Raw genomic sequence first — 13686 nt, forward strand, 5'->3', positions numbered from 1 at the left:
CCTTAAGCCCTGTGCACTGGTTTTATTGTACTGTCATTATGTGGCGGGAACAACAGCCTGGGGAGAGTATGAGCGAGGTCAGGTCCAGCCACAGAGCAGCAGATACACTGGTAATGAATACAACCCCTCCGGAGACACAGCGGGCGAGTGGGGAGGGAGGGGTGTTTGGGGGGTGGCCATAGGGCAGAGAGCGCTGGAGGGGAGGATTCACCATGGCGAGAGATGCTGGACACAGATAACCAGTGTCAGTTACAGCAATGCTTGGACTCAATCTCTGCTGCTCAGCCAAGGACAGAAGCGCTGACCTCGTACCAAACAGCACTGGGCAGAATGGAGCAGAATTAAAGGCCACTGGGGCTGGAGGAGGTCCACCATCAGCGTCCGCACATCTGTAGGAATGAATACTAACTAATTACGTCTGGCGATGTAACTACACAACAGAGACATGCCCTTGGGAAATGGAATAGTGTCGCAAACTCAGATGGGGTTGGTCGTTGGAGAGAAAGTGAAGCGGAGGTAAAAGCCATCCACAGTCCATTGTTGGAGAAAATGGAGTCAAAGTCTAGTGAAGGGCATTTGTACTGGAGGCAAATGGTTCACGCTGCTTTTTGTGAAAACTTTCCAAGGACTATATCAACATCGTAAACCTGTGGTCCAGGAGTGGCACTTAGTTTTTATAAGCGGGCACCAGACAAGCCTTTTAAAGCTTCGAGTTAAATTTTCAGAACCAAGCACTCGAACAAAATAGGGCATGAATCAGCATCGCATTAATTGTCATTGTCAGTGGAAAAGGGTTCACAAACACAGATTTCTGAAGGCTTTTGAATTAAAAACTATTTGCTTCTCAGGAGTGCATGGACTAAGCATCAGAACAGCCCGGGTTCCCTCAGGTCAGACCACAGAGGGCCAGCTTCACTGCGCCTTTGATTACCAGATTGTAGGAGAGTATGGACCTGGTTTGCTGTAAGAGACTCTTATAATCTCTTATGGGATTGTAGCAAAGATGCCGGAGGAGTGGATTTATATATTGATAGGTCCCTCTTGAATTGAAAGCTCTTCAGTCCGCGTTGTTCTCTCCTCCACACTGAAGGCATGCAGCTGAGCACAGATAAGGCTGCCCCTGAGAGCCTCCCTGTGGAGACCCATGGGCCGACCCGGGGCGAGCTGTGGGCCAGATCCTGCAGGATGGACAAGAAAAACCTGGAGAAGGGAGGACTATGTTTTTTTGCTTTGTGTCTGATACTGTGAAATGTTGTATAGACATGTATTATATCAAAATGCTCATACAGTTTACAATGATAAAGCATAATCAATTCAATCAGTTCAATTTGCATCAAACTTTTTGATACATTTTAGGATCGATTAACCTTTGTGTTTTAGCCACTCTAAAATTGTTCCGTCACTTTCTCTTGAACATATTGCATTACTAGGCAGGCTCATAAATCACCCAGGCTGCTGTCTGTCACTCCATCACCCTCTCCCCGGCTGTTCCCACGGCCCACATGTTCAAACTCAGCAGCCCCACAATAGCTTCAGTCTCACATCGGGACCAGCACCAATCAAAGCATGCGCCCCGGTCCCTTACAGTGAAAAATGAGGCTTCCCTTCAACGGACAAAAGGGCCCTCTTTCTTTCCAGGAGCACATTACTGAGGTTTAGGCAAGAAACCTGCCAGGCTGAGTTATCCATAAATGGTTCTGGAGACTCGCTCCTCTGCACAGCTGCAGCTGAGAGTGAGTGTGCAGCAAGCTTTTTGCTTTTGTCGATCAAGAGGGAACTAAATGGAATCAGGAGATGAGTGGGTGGGTTATGAAACCTGCATGAGGTGGAACAAGCAACACGACAAAAGCAAAGTTGTTCTTGAAATCTGAAAGCAGGACAGGAAGAGTATGATCGGACAAGAAGACAATAAAAAAGGAATAAAGCATTGACGGACCCGTGTGACAGGATGTTAATATGCACAAGTGTGATAACAGGCGCATAGAGTGACATTCAGAGATGTACCGAGCGAGATTATTTGGGGCTCACTCAAATGTCAAGTCTGAGTAGAGGCTCATAAGTAAGAAGATGCTTTGCAAGGCCTTTGCTGTGTGCGACTAGATGTAGTCAAATATATTATGTAGAAAATGTAGAAAATGTATTAAAGATCTCTCCCAAATTAGCAACGTGATCAAGAGATTTGTGAGTTGGACCACAATAACTCAGGCATGAGCTGTAACGGTGCCAAACAGAGCTGTCCAATCAATCGCATATTAATCAAAGCAGAAATAAGTCTATGGTTAATCGGAATTACATTGATGTGGTACTTTTTAATCGCCAGGTGCACAGCCAACCCGGAGGCCTGAACCCTTGATGATTGATTTTCATAGATTAAATTAAAAGCTCACCACACTCACATCTTTCCCTCTTGCATCAAGGTAAGTCACTTTTGGAAGGTTGTTAGAAAGTAGTACAAATATTATATATATATAAAGCCTATATATAAATACCTAATTGCCCATATCACCCAGCCCTAACCACACTTCTGTTAAGTAAGTACAGAATTGAAATATTTAAAGGTCTGTCTAGAGCTGCGTGGCAAATAAACTGAGAAACTTGCATAAATCAGACAAAGATACTTTAATTCCAAAAACTAATTATGTAGAGGATACTGCTGCTTTCCATGATAAACAATCCGGTTATGAAGAATATTGAAAGTGCAAATGCTAAAGACCCATGAGAAGGTTTGTAAATGACATGGACAGATGTTTGTATGAGTAAATTAATTCATCTCAGCGCCAGCTTACTTGTCTTATTCTGAGCAGATTTTCACTTCGATGCCATCACTTTAATTCCATTGTTTTTCTACCACTCATCACTGCTTAATGTCACCGCCTTGGAAAAAGCATTGTTTAAGTGGGGGGTATTTTTGACAAGTGTTACAAATAAGTTGGTTATTATTATTGAGCCCAGTAAGATATGACTGAAGATCTTCTCTTCCTGAAAGGTGTTGTTAAGGAAGAGTTCGGCAAGTTAAGGAAGAAAAGGAAATGAGGATATCGTTTCACAAACAATAAAACACATGCATGATGGGATGTAAAAATCAATTGAAAAATTTGACATATTTTTTAAATGGCTGATAGTTTAAAAAAAATAATGAAAGCATGTACTGTATCATAGCGCATGATGCTGACCATGGTTGAGATGGTTGAGCACCTTGATGGTGTAAAGGGGAATCGGCTCCAGGCCTGGGCCTGACTGAAACTATATAGAAAGCTATTACTTAAAGGTGAAAGCCACCCAGGTCTATTCTATCCACACAGTGTGTCCAACAGCGGCTGCTCTGAGGCTCCACATTACCTCACTCCCCAAGGCCACAAAGGGTAAGCTGATTGTCCTGTACATGTGGATAAAACTGTTTAAATGAGAGGTGGAATGATGAGAATGAAAGTGTGGAACCAATCGGAGGAAGAAGAATCATTTTGCGAAAGTCGAAGCACAGATAGTGCCCGGGACATACAATACGATTGGGCTGAAAAATGAGGTGACGGAGAGCGTTTTACGTGTGAGAAAGAGAGGCCAGGCAATTTTCGAATGTCTGAGGCTTCTCATTTACTGGCTGCAAAGCCACTTTATACGGTGCAAATGCTCAGCTTGTTCTGGGAACATCAAGGTCCCCTTGGCCCATCGCTTGTCTCGGACAAGAATATAAATGTGCCACAAAAAGTAAAAGGAAGAAAGAGTTTTGACACATAGTACACAAGCATTTAAGACGGCTGTGAGTTACTGGCTCAATGTGCGACGTTCACTTACAGCTGTGCTTCAATCTCATTCTCCACACAGGCTTTTTCATACAATGTCAAACTGATGTAAAGAAAACTTTTACTTCAGAAAACAAATGTTTAGAGAAGTTAACATATCTCGACAGTAGACAGCATTGTGTATTGTCCACATCACAAACTTATTCTCACTATTGTTTCTCAATATACAATAATATTTCATGCAATAATGTTTTCTTATTTGAGACTGGTCTTTCCAACAGATCTTTGAATCGATGGGGTCTTACTCACTACATCGGTAAATGCCGGACCACAATCCCACAGCAAACCTATCATTTCCAACTACAAACATCATCTTCAGCTCCACAAAGGTGCTGAGAGGATCTTATCACATTATTAAAGGAGGTCTTCAGCGGGACGTTCACTGGGACGCCTGCCAGCTCTCCTCTTCCCTCTCTGTTTCTCTCTCTCTTCTTTATAATGTTCCTTCCTGCATCCTGTCTCTATTTCCTGCACATTCTCTTTTGTTTTACAGTCTCACATATCTATCTGTCGGCAGGTTGCAGCATGGGATACAGTAAATCCTGTGGGCTGCAGGTTGTAAAAAACTCCTCAGTTCATCAAAGTCAGCACATCAGCCACACTGAATCATGGCAGGGGAAAGTCAACACACTCCTCGCAAGCGCACCATTACTACAGCACTTCAGAGGAGATATTAGCAAAGGCATGGCCAAGAGCACAAAATCACTACACTTTGAAAAACATTCATTAGATTGGTCTTAGAAGAGGCTATCAAATATCATGGACTAGACTGGGCATGATTTTTTCTTTTTTATAGATTTCTCTGTAAACCACCTCACCAGTGGACCTCACAGTAGAAAGCATATGCCTGGCCTGTCTTTTCCTTTGGCGCTTTCTCATAGCCTTTAGCTACACACACACACGCACGCACGCACGCACGCACGCACGCACGCACGCACACACACACACACACACACACACACACACACACGTCCCAGTGGTGATCTGCCGCTTTGATGGGCAGTTAAATCAGTCTGCATCTCATCACTAAGCCTGCTCCACTCACTGCCAGACACCAACTCCATCTGAGACGCCTAGAAGGACACACGCGTCCACACAAGCCTAAGTGACCGTGATTCGAACAGACAGATGGTGAGTTTGTGTCCTGTCCGTGTGTGTGTGTGTGTGTGTGTGTGTGTGTGTGTGTGTGTAGTGGAGTTGGGGGTATGGAGCTGTTAGCTGGAGCCACCTGAGATCCGCATACTGAGCCAATGAGGTCCCACACTGACTGGCCCGTGTCCTTTCACTGCTGCTACTTGACCGACAGCCAGCAGCTAAACAGTTTGGCTCCTCGGCACACAGACTTCTGAGCCTGTACTGTACCGCCGACCAGAGCAGGATGGCGCGAAGAGCCAAAGAAGAGAGCAAGGGATATTTGGAGCTGCTTGGCTGGTAATTTCATCTTGTGCACATCCTTCCAACTGAAATACAAATACATCGAGACCTTTGTGTAAACTGCAATACAAACATACAATTCCATGACAAGGCTTAACAACACAATTACCCACAATAAGCAACAACTACGCACTGCACAATGTTGTTTGTATATTTGTATGTCTGTTATCCATATTGACTATTTTTAAGTAACTCATGCCCCTAGAGGCCATGAGCGCCACTGCAGGTGTCGTAGAATGTTGTTGTTTTTTTACTCATTAATTGTCCGTGAGAGTAAATACTACGCTGACAGAAAAGACAAAGGGAGAGAGGGATATTGTACATCCAATTACACAATGGAGATCATTTTTTTCACTCAAACTTGGTTGTAAATACTGTTTAAGTGGCGCTAGCCCGCAGATAGCTTTGCCCGTTAGCTTCTTCTTCGTGATTCTATTAGTGTGTATTGCGCCTCCAACCCGAAGGCAGGAAGTTGCAAGCATGGTTTTCTGGCCAGAGACACCAGGGGAGAGATGAAAGACCCCCACTCATCCCATTAACATTTGTACTACACTCAGAGGGCCTACGAAAATAATTTATTAACGTAAACAAGTTAGTACTGCTTTAATTCTGTAACGTACAATACCATTATGTATATTTTAATGTCTAATGCTCAATTGGTAAGAACTTATTCACAGAGTGCTGTCGAGAATTGATCATTAGGCTAACTATCAAAACTATTTATCAATGGTCGTTTTTGACAAAGACCTACGACCAACTAAAAATTGTCTTAATCTCTTAACCCCCATCTGGATCGAGAACAAACTAAAAAGTGATGAAAAAAACACAAAAAAGAGCAACGCAAAAGAGACAAAAACGCATCAGAAATCGGACATAAGAGCAACAAAAACGTGCGGCAAAAGCAACAATAATGCAGAAAAATTTTGACAAAAAAGTGACGAAAAAAAGCTATGAAAAAGCTACAAAAACAGGGCAAAAAACCCCAAAGAAAACAAAAGAGCGACAAAAACATAATAATAAAATTAACAAAAATTGACAAAATCAGAAAGCCTAAAATGTGGTGAAAACATAATGAAATGTGACACAAAATTAAGTAACAACGTGACAAGTTTGTAGGTCTCAGCTTTCAAATGACACACTGGCCTATAGGTTGTAAGCTACCTTCAAGAAGCTTCTTTGGGTAAAACTGAACTGGAGAAAATGCACTCGGTTTAAGGCGGGACTTAAGAGAATATTCCTGACCCACCAATTGTAAATCACTGTTCTCGTTGAGTAAAATATTCAGCAGGACTCCTGTTCAGTACCTCAAAGGAGATAACACTTTCCTTTTTGTTGCTTATACACAAAGAGAAAAGGTCATCATCTCATCAAACTTTTATGACAAAAACAACTCCATTCACTTTTGTACCGTCCTGATCCTATTACAGATACAGTACGTGACCACGAGTGCAGAAGGTATGTAAAAGGAGGATGTGAAAAGAAGTCTCCCTGTTAGAACAGAAATAAACTGAAAGCCCATAACGTATGAACTGTATTGAAGATAAAGCGTGTGAAAAGAACAGACCGTGTCAGTGGTGTCATTAGGACCAGCTGTGAACTGGGAGGAATTCACAAGTCGAAACAGTGTTTAAAAACAAGTTTGACGGCAAAACAATAGACAAGGTGTGATAACTGTGCAGCAAAATACATTATAAGTGTGATACTGAAAGAGGACAGGATCAGAGACGAAGAGTAGCCAGAGGGAGGATATAGAAGAAAGCGCATTGAAGCAGCAGTTGAAGTGTAAACATTTCACACAGACAAAGGACCGTAATTTATGAAAGTGTACGGATGAAAATGTCATGGAAATCCACACACGAACGATCATAAGCAAGAGCAGTTTTGTGTCAGACTTAAGTTCAGATAAAACAAGAACGTTGCACCAGGAAGGACCAAACAATTATTGACTAACTGTGTCATTGTACTTTACATAAAAATGCACAAGAGTCATGTTCATCAATTATTAGCTGCAAAATGGATTAGCTGCATTATTAGCTGCAAAATTTTATGATGATTGTTTTAGAGCATTTGTTAGTTGATGCCATGACCAAAATACACCATGAATAACAAAATATGGTGTTGCGATGGTGGTTTTCAAGGCATACTGGTTGAAAATCCCTGGATTAACTTTATTGATAATGGGTCAAGCACACATTTTCCTGGCACATACAAAAAAACTCCCCACAACTGGTATTTCTGGGAAGGTAAATAAGATATAAGGAGAGTGTGAAAGGTGTTGAATTGGAGCCAAGAGATTCAGGGAGCAAACCACTAAGAGTACAAAAGAGAAAAGAAAATCTCTGGTTGATAGTGCAGCCGAGCGATTTCACCTCTTAAACCTAACCTTTAGTCCATGCATGATTCCTCGGACTTGGAAGTAGACAGGCAGACTGGTTTCCCCTGGGTACCGTATCGATTCGCCGACACACTCATTTGGACGAATCAAAATGGATGAGAACTGCTGAAGGCCAAGGTTTATTTACTTATTTATCAGGAGCCTGAGCGGGCCCTATCGGTCTCAGATCTGGGCACCCCGCTGAGTCCTCCGCTGCGCGCTGCACTGCCCCGACCTGACAGCTAATTTTGACGGCGTTTCAGTGCTCAGTGTTTGTATTTTGGCAAAGAGAGGGGCCACCCGCATCGAAGACCCCGCTCCATAAATCATTCCGAGGCGGGCGACGCAAATTGACATTTTCGCAGAGGGGCGTAGCTTGATCTTAGGTCCGCGTGATTGTTAGTTTAAGGCTGTTTTCGCAATGTCATTATGAACCAGCCAGAGCTTAACCAGAGGGATCAATTTTAAACAAAGCCATTTTCCTGCACTCCCTGCTGCAAAGTTTACTGCCTTTAAATTACACCCTGTCATCATCGGACATCTTAATGGCAGCGGCGCAGTGTGACTCTTTCCCGAGTCCTCTGTACTCTAAGGACGAAGAAAAACAAAGTATTAGTTTTCTTTGTGTGATTCGCAGCGAGCGCCTGGCCTATCCTTCTATCCCCCCCCGCTCCCCTTGTCGCCGCCCTAAACTTGTAAGTCTTCCCGATAATTGGATTTCATCAGACAGTTCAAACGGAGGCATAAAATAATTAGCGCAAAGAACTCGAAATCAATCTGGAGCGCAGCGATGATCCGTCTGGGCCAGGCAGGTGTCTCTGGGAGCGTCAGGGAAAGAAAAATGATATCAATTTTTACACAGATGGAAACTTTGCAGGCGCCCAAATGCCGTACCTCATCATTGCGGGTTGTTTTGTGTGCAGTGCGGTTTGAATATATGCAGGATTTGCATTTGATCTGGACACATCTGTCTGCTGTGCACGCGGTGATGAGGACTGTTTGAACCAGATGTAGCCGGGCGTCTACGCTCCACCATCCCCCCTCGTCCCAGGAGACCAGAACAAAGAGGCCAGAGCGCATCAGGCAGGGCTTTGATCAGAGCGCCTCTATTGGGCTCCTATCAGTAATTGAAGAGGCTCGAATTTTGGGAGAATTCTCATGAAAAACCGTATAAGACATAAGTCAAAAATACAGTATTGATATCTTTATATCTCTGATGTCTCTCTGGATGTATGAACTCCTCACCTGTCCTAAGTGGGCGCTCACAGTTGAAATTATAATCTAGTCTGATGAGGTTCTGTTACTTGTATGAGCACAGACAGTCTGACCGCGCAGCATGGTCACACCAATTTCACACAATTATCTGACCACTACCATAATATCATCATACATCTGACACTGGAATAGTTATTTGATAGCACGGCCACCCAACGCAACGCCAAAGTAATCGCAAGTAATATCCATATCGCAACAAGCCACAATACTGTATAGTCTGACTGAGATTTAAACATTGTTTGCAAACACAGCCAATATCCAAAAGCCTTGGATATTGCCTTGGATATTGCTTAAAAAAGATAATGAAGACCAACATAACATATTTTAACCTGGCAAGAGTCAGATTGATATTACAGTGCCAATAACATTTGCACTGACATCAAGCTGGGACTGCGCCGGCTTGAATTGTCCGGCGAGAGGTTGCACGTTTGGAACAGCGTTTTCTACTGATTGAGTCAAGATCACCACAAAAGAGTTATGTGTTGCAGTAGATCTCGTGTTTATTTTGTGACCGCTGCGTTAATTTGTGTTGGGGTTTTTTTGCCAAAAGAAGATGGATACAGTGGACACACTAATAGAATCACGAAAAAGAAGCTAACAGGCTAACGGACAAAGCTAACTGCTGGCTCGCGCCACTTAAACAGTATTTACAGCCAAGTTCGAGTGAAAAAAGTATCTCCATGTAATTGGATGTACAATATCCCTCTCTTCCTTTGTCTTTTCTGTCAGCGTAGTATTTACTCTCACGGGCAATTAATGAGTAAAAACCACAACATGCTACGACACCTGCAGTGGCGCTTATGGCCTCTAGGGGCATGAGTTACTTAGTACTGCTTTAATATAGCCATATTTTGTTCTCGGCCAAAACCTAGTTGAGTGGAGACAGCTTGTAAACAACGGCATCAAAGTCAATGCCAACTGAAAGCACATCACAGTGCACTCAAAGGCCACTCTCCAACATATAAAACTATTTGTTCTATGATGTTAACAATCGTCTTAACATCCAAACAGAGAGAGTGTGAAATGGCATGAGATACTGAGAATACGCAGAGGGAACTAAATGGGCAGCAGTAGGAATACCAGAGCGCATACGATTTCTTTGTCTACTAATAACGCTAGCATCATCTAATTTTAAGACTGCTGCATTGCAAAGCTCTACATTTTCGACGTTTCTCCCCAGTGTCCTTATCACCCAGTTAATGTAATGAAATAGATTAGAGCTGAAGCCTCACACTTGACCAGGGAAAATTAGACCAGCTCCAAAGTGCTTATTCATCTCCTCTAAATCCAGCCCTCACTAAAGTCCTGGAAAAAAATTAAGAGGCTGCAGCGCAAATGTGAAGTATTAAAGTGATTCAGCTGCCACCGCTGCTCCATCAAAGGCAAATTAACCTGCTTTACCAAGAAGAACGGTAGTAACGGCCTGCAAATTTAATCACATTTATAATATTGCACTCAGCCCATAGAGGTTTTTTTTTTCTTTACAATATTTAACAAATCAGATTTTCTTGAAGACATTCACTTGCAGGTGAGCACACACATTGGGGACTGTCATTTGAAGATCTACGAAGAGGTTTGTTGTTGGACCACCTTTACGTGTTTGTGTTTGTGTTTGTGTATGTGTGCGTATGGTGTTCAGCAGCAAAAAAAAGCAAAAAAAAAATCCTGAATACTCTCAAACCCTTGGTGCAAGAAAAATGATATCAAGCAAAAAGTGGTATAGCAACAGAACGATGATGATACTCATGTGGAAGAAAAATCCGCCCATTCTGATCTCTTTCCAGACTGGAACGATTATCTGGACACAGCTTTTATGTTTGATCCAGAGTTTTCTCAACAACATAGGTCAAGTTTCCTTCAGCTGCCAACCTGCAGGTTTCCCTGAACAGGCAACAAAGACAATTATCCATCCACAGCCTCTCATTCATCCCCAACGGACTCACCACTCTTATTTTTATATATGTACTGTATTTACTTTAAATTGTTGAAGGTATGTGTGTTAGTATGAGATGCCTCTCTTGCACTGCAATCTAATTTACGTTAGGGTACCCATCGGGAGTCCATTTTTCTCACCATGTAACATCATGAAGGATGTCAAGCTGTGAGACCCGATTGTCTGGGACTTGGAGTTTGCATGTTTTCCCCATGTCTGCATTGGTTTTCTCTGGGTACTCCGGTTTCAACTCAAATTGGCCCACATTGTCGTTGCACAGAGCGGCTCAGGACTAACCCAACATCTGGTCTACGCAATTTCATTGTACAATTGTATAATGACAATAAAGTTCATTCATTCATTCATTCAATAAAGGCATGTGACCTAACTCTCCCCTAGCTTGCCTCTATGCACAGAAATCCAATATTACCATACGTTCTATGACAATACACATCACGAGTACACTTGAATATCCTGTTGTGGTGCTGGTCTCATAGGGACGATGGCTCCATGAGGCATTGCATGTGACTCTCAGCACGGCTCAACAACACCGGTCAAGAGCGCCCTGAAGCCTACATGGACCTTTGCCTTTGGGCTCGGGCAAAAAAAACTAAGCTCAACCATCATGAACAACATTTTACATTTGTGTTGCTGTTTTTCTGCCCATTGTCAGTGCAGGGAATGCAGTCGTTTGGTTCCCTCTCCAGCATGTTTACTTAGGCACATTAAAATTCCCATCTGTAATAGCTTAATTAAGACGTTTGGACATATGAATGTACATATGAATGTATTCTCTGTATCAATATGACAGATATGCACTTTACATGCCGCAGCAATAGCTTTACAAGTCAATACATCCTGATGACACGCTGCTATTCACGTCAACTTGTTCCTCTGATGTTGTTTGGTAATTGCTTAATGGTTCTTTTTGTTCGTCTATAGCATTATTATGAGAGCGGACTGTGATTAGCCTGTCATATACCAAGCCCTAAGTGTCATGTGAAATGGCAGAGCGTTTTGAACCAAGAAGCTCGGAGCAGCATGAATCTTCCTGAAGCCTGCTCATTACTAACGACAGCGGCAGTGCGGAGCAGCCACCGTCAATCACCCCTCAGGTAAACGCCGGTCCCACTGCACGGGAGGTGGCAGGATGCAGGCCACTAAAACCCTTTTCGCCAGGAATTAATCAGACCCCGTTTCTAATTTCTTCACCCAGCCGATGTAAATGCCTTACCCGTGTGATATGAGATTAGAGGCAGTGGCACACGCTCACACACCGTTGAACTGCTTACAAACGCTCATTTGAATATCAGAGAGGGAAGTGTCAGCCTAACCTCCTTCAGCCTCTGCGGTAATTACACAGCTGTGGATGCCATGACAAGGGATTCAGGCGACAGGAGGAAATGGAGAGAAATAGGCATAGGCACGACAATACAGCACACAAAAGATCAGCTATGCTTGATTCGGGGGAGATGCAGTGGAGTCTATTTTTCTCCTCTTTATCAGACCAACGAGACAAGGCAGAGAGATGCCGGGTTGTTTCCTCACACCATCTGTTAAGTAAAAACACTATTGCCTGAAGCAGCCAATATCTGTGGACAACTCCCAACAAGTACAGTTGCTCACATAGCTATCTAACAGTATAGACTCTTCCGGGTTTTATACTCTATGTTCAGGCCTCAGAATGAAGCCAGACATGATATTCTTCTGGTATTTTCCTTTTGAGATTGCTGTAGACTGAAGGGCCGCAGAAAACGTTGAAGTTTTTAAGAGCACCCACCATTTTAGCTTAGCTTTTAAGTGACATCTATTTGAAATTCATGTCTGTTTAGGACGAGTTCACCAAATAATTATGAATCTATCATAGGGCTGTATAATATGAGAAAAAGTGGCAATAACTGTCTAACTCTACAATTTTACAAAATAATTACAACACATGTCATGTTTTGACACATGGCACGTGGAACGCTGTCGCATGAAGGTCCTGGGTTTGATTCCCGGGCAGACGGGGCCTTTCTGTGTGGAGTTTTGTGTCTGCGTAGGTTTCTTCCGGGTACTCTGGTTTCCCAACTTTGGTTGGTTGGTGGTTGGTGGTTTGTGGTCGGTGGCCGGCGGCGCTGATTGGCAGCCTCACTTCTGTCAGTCTACCCCAGGGAGGGCTGTGGCTACAATAGTAGCTTGCCAGCACAGAGTATGGAGTGGATGAATAATGACAGTGTGGCGCTTTGAGAAACTTGGTGACACAGGGTTGTTCTAACACAGTCCTCTCGTAAATGGAGACTGTGAATGTGACCGCACAAGCTAGTTCAGACATGATTTAGCTAAGTTATGACCTGGTGTGGATCTGGTGGTTGGCAACTCAGCAAGCCTCAAAGTAGGAACAAGCTTGCTTGTTTTACTTTGAGGGCAGAGTGCTCACTTGCTGTTTAATACCTCTAACAGGTGCCATGATGGAAGAGACAGCCTGTGTTATTGCCTGTCAGTAATCGTTGACTGGTAGAGTTTGTGTTAAAAACCTGAAAATGGATGTTTCCTGTGCAACTGTAAAAAAGCTGGTTTATTTTTAGATAGATCTAGATCTCTTCCTCCATCTCTCTCCCTCTCAGTCCAATTTGCCGATCCTCTCTGCCGTCTCTGTGGGCGCTCTGATGAGTGTCTGGGGCCGGTAGAAGAGTCGCCCCATGGGGTCCATCAGACTGTCCCTGTGCCACCACTCGCTCTCATCATATCTTTCACTGAAGTAAAATGGTCTGGACAATGGGATCCGAGCATCTATCTACTTCCTCAAGCCAAAAAATGTAGAGAAAACTGTGCAGAATATCCATCACACATCCATTTTCTTATGCTTTTCCGAGGTCAGGTCAGAGGCA

Source organism: Gobius niger (genome assembly GCF_951799975.1).
Source record: "Gobius niger genome assembly, chromosome: 17".
Classification (NCBI taxonomy): Eukaryota; Metazoa; Chordata; class Actinopteri; order Gobiiformes; family Gobiidae; genus Gobius; species Gobius niger.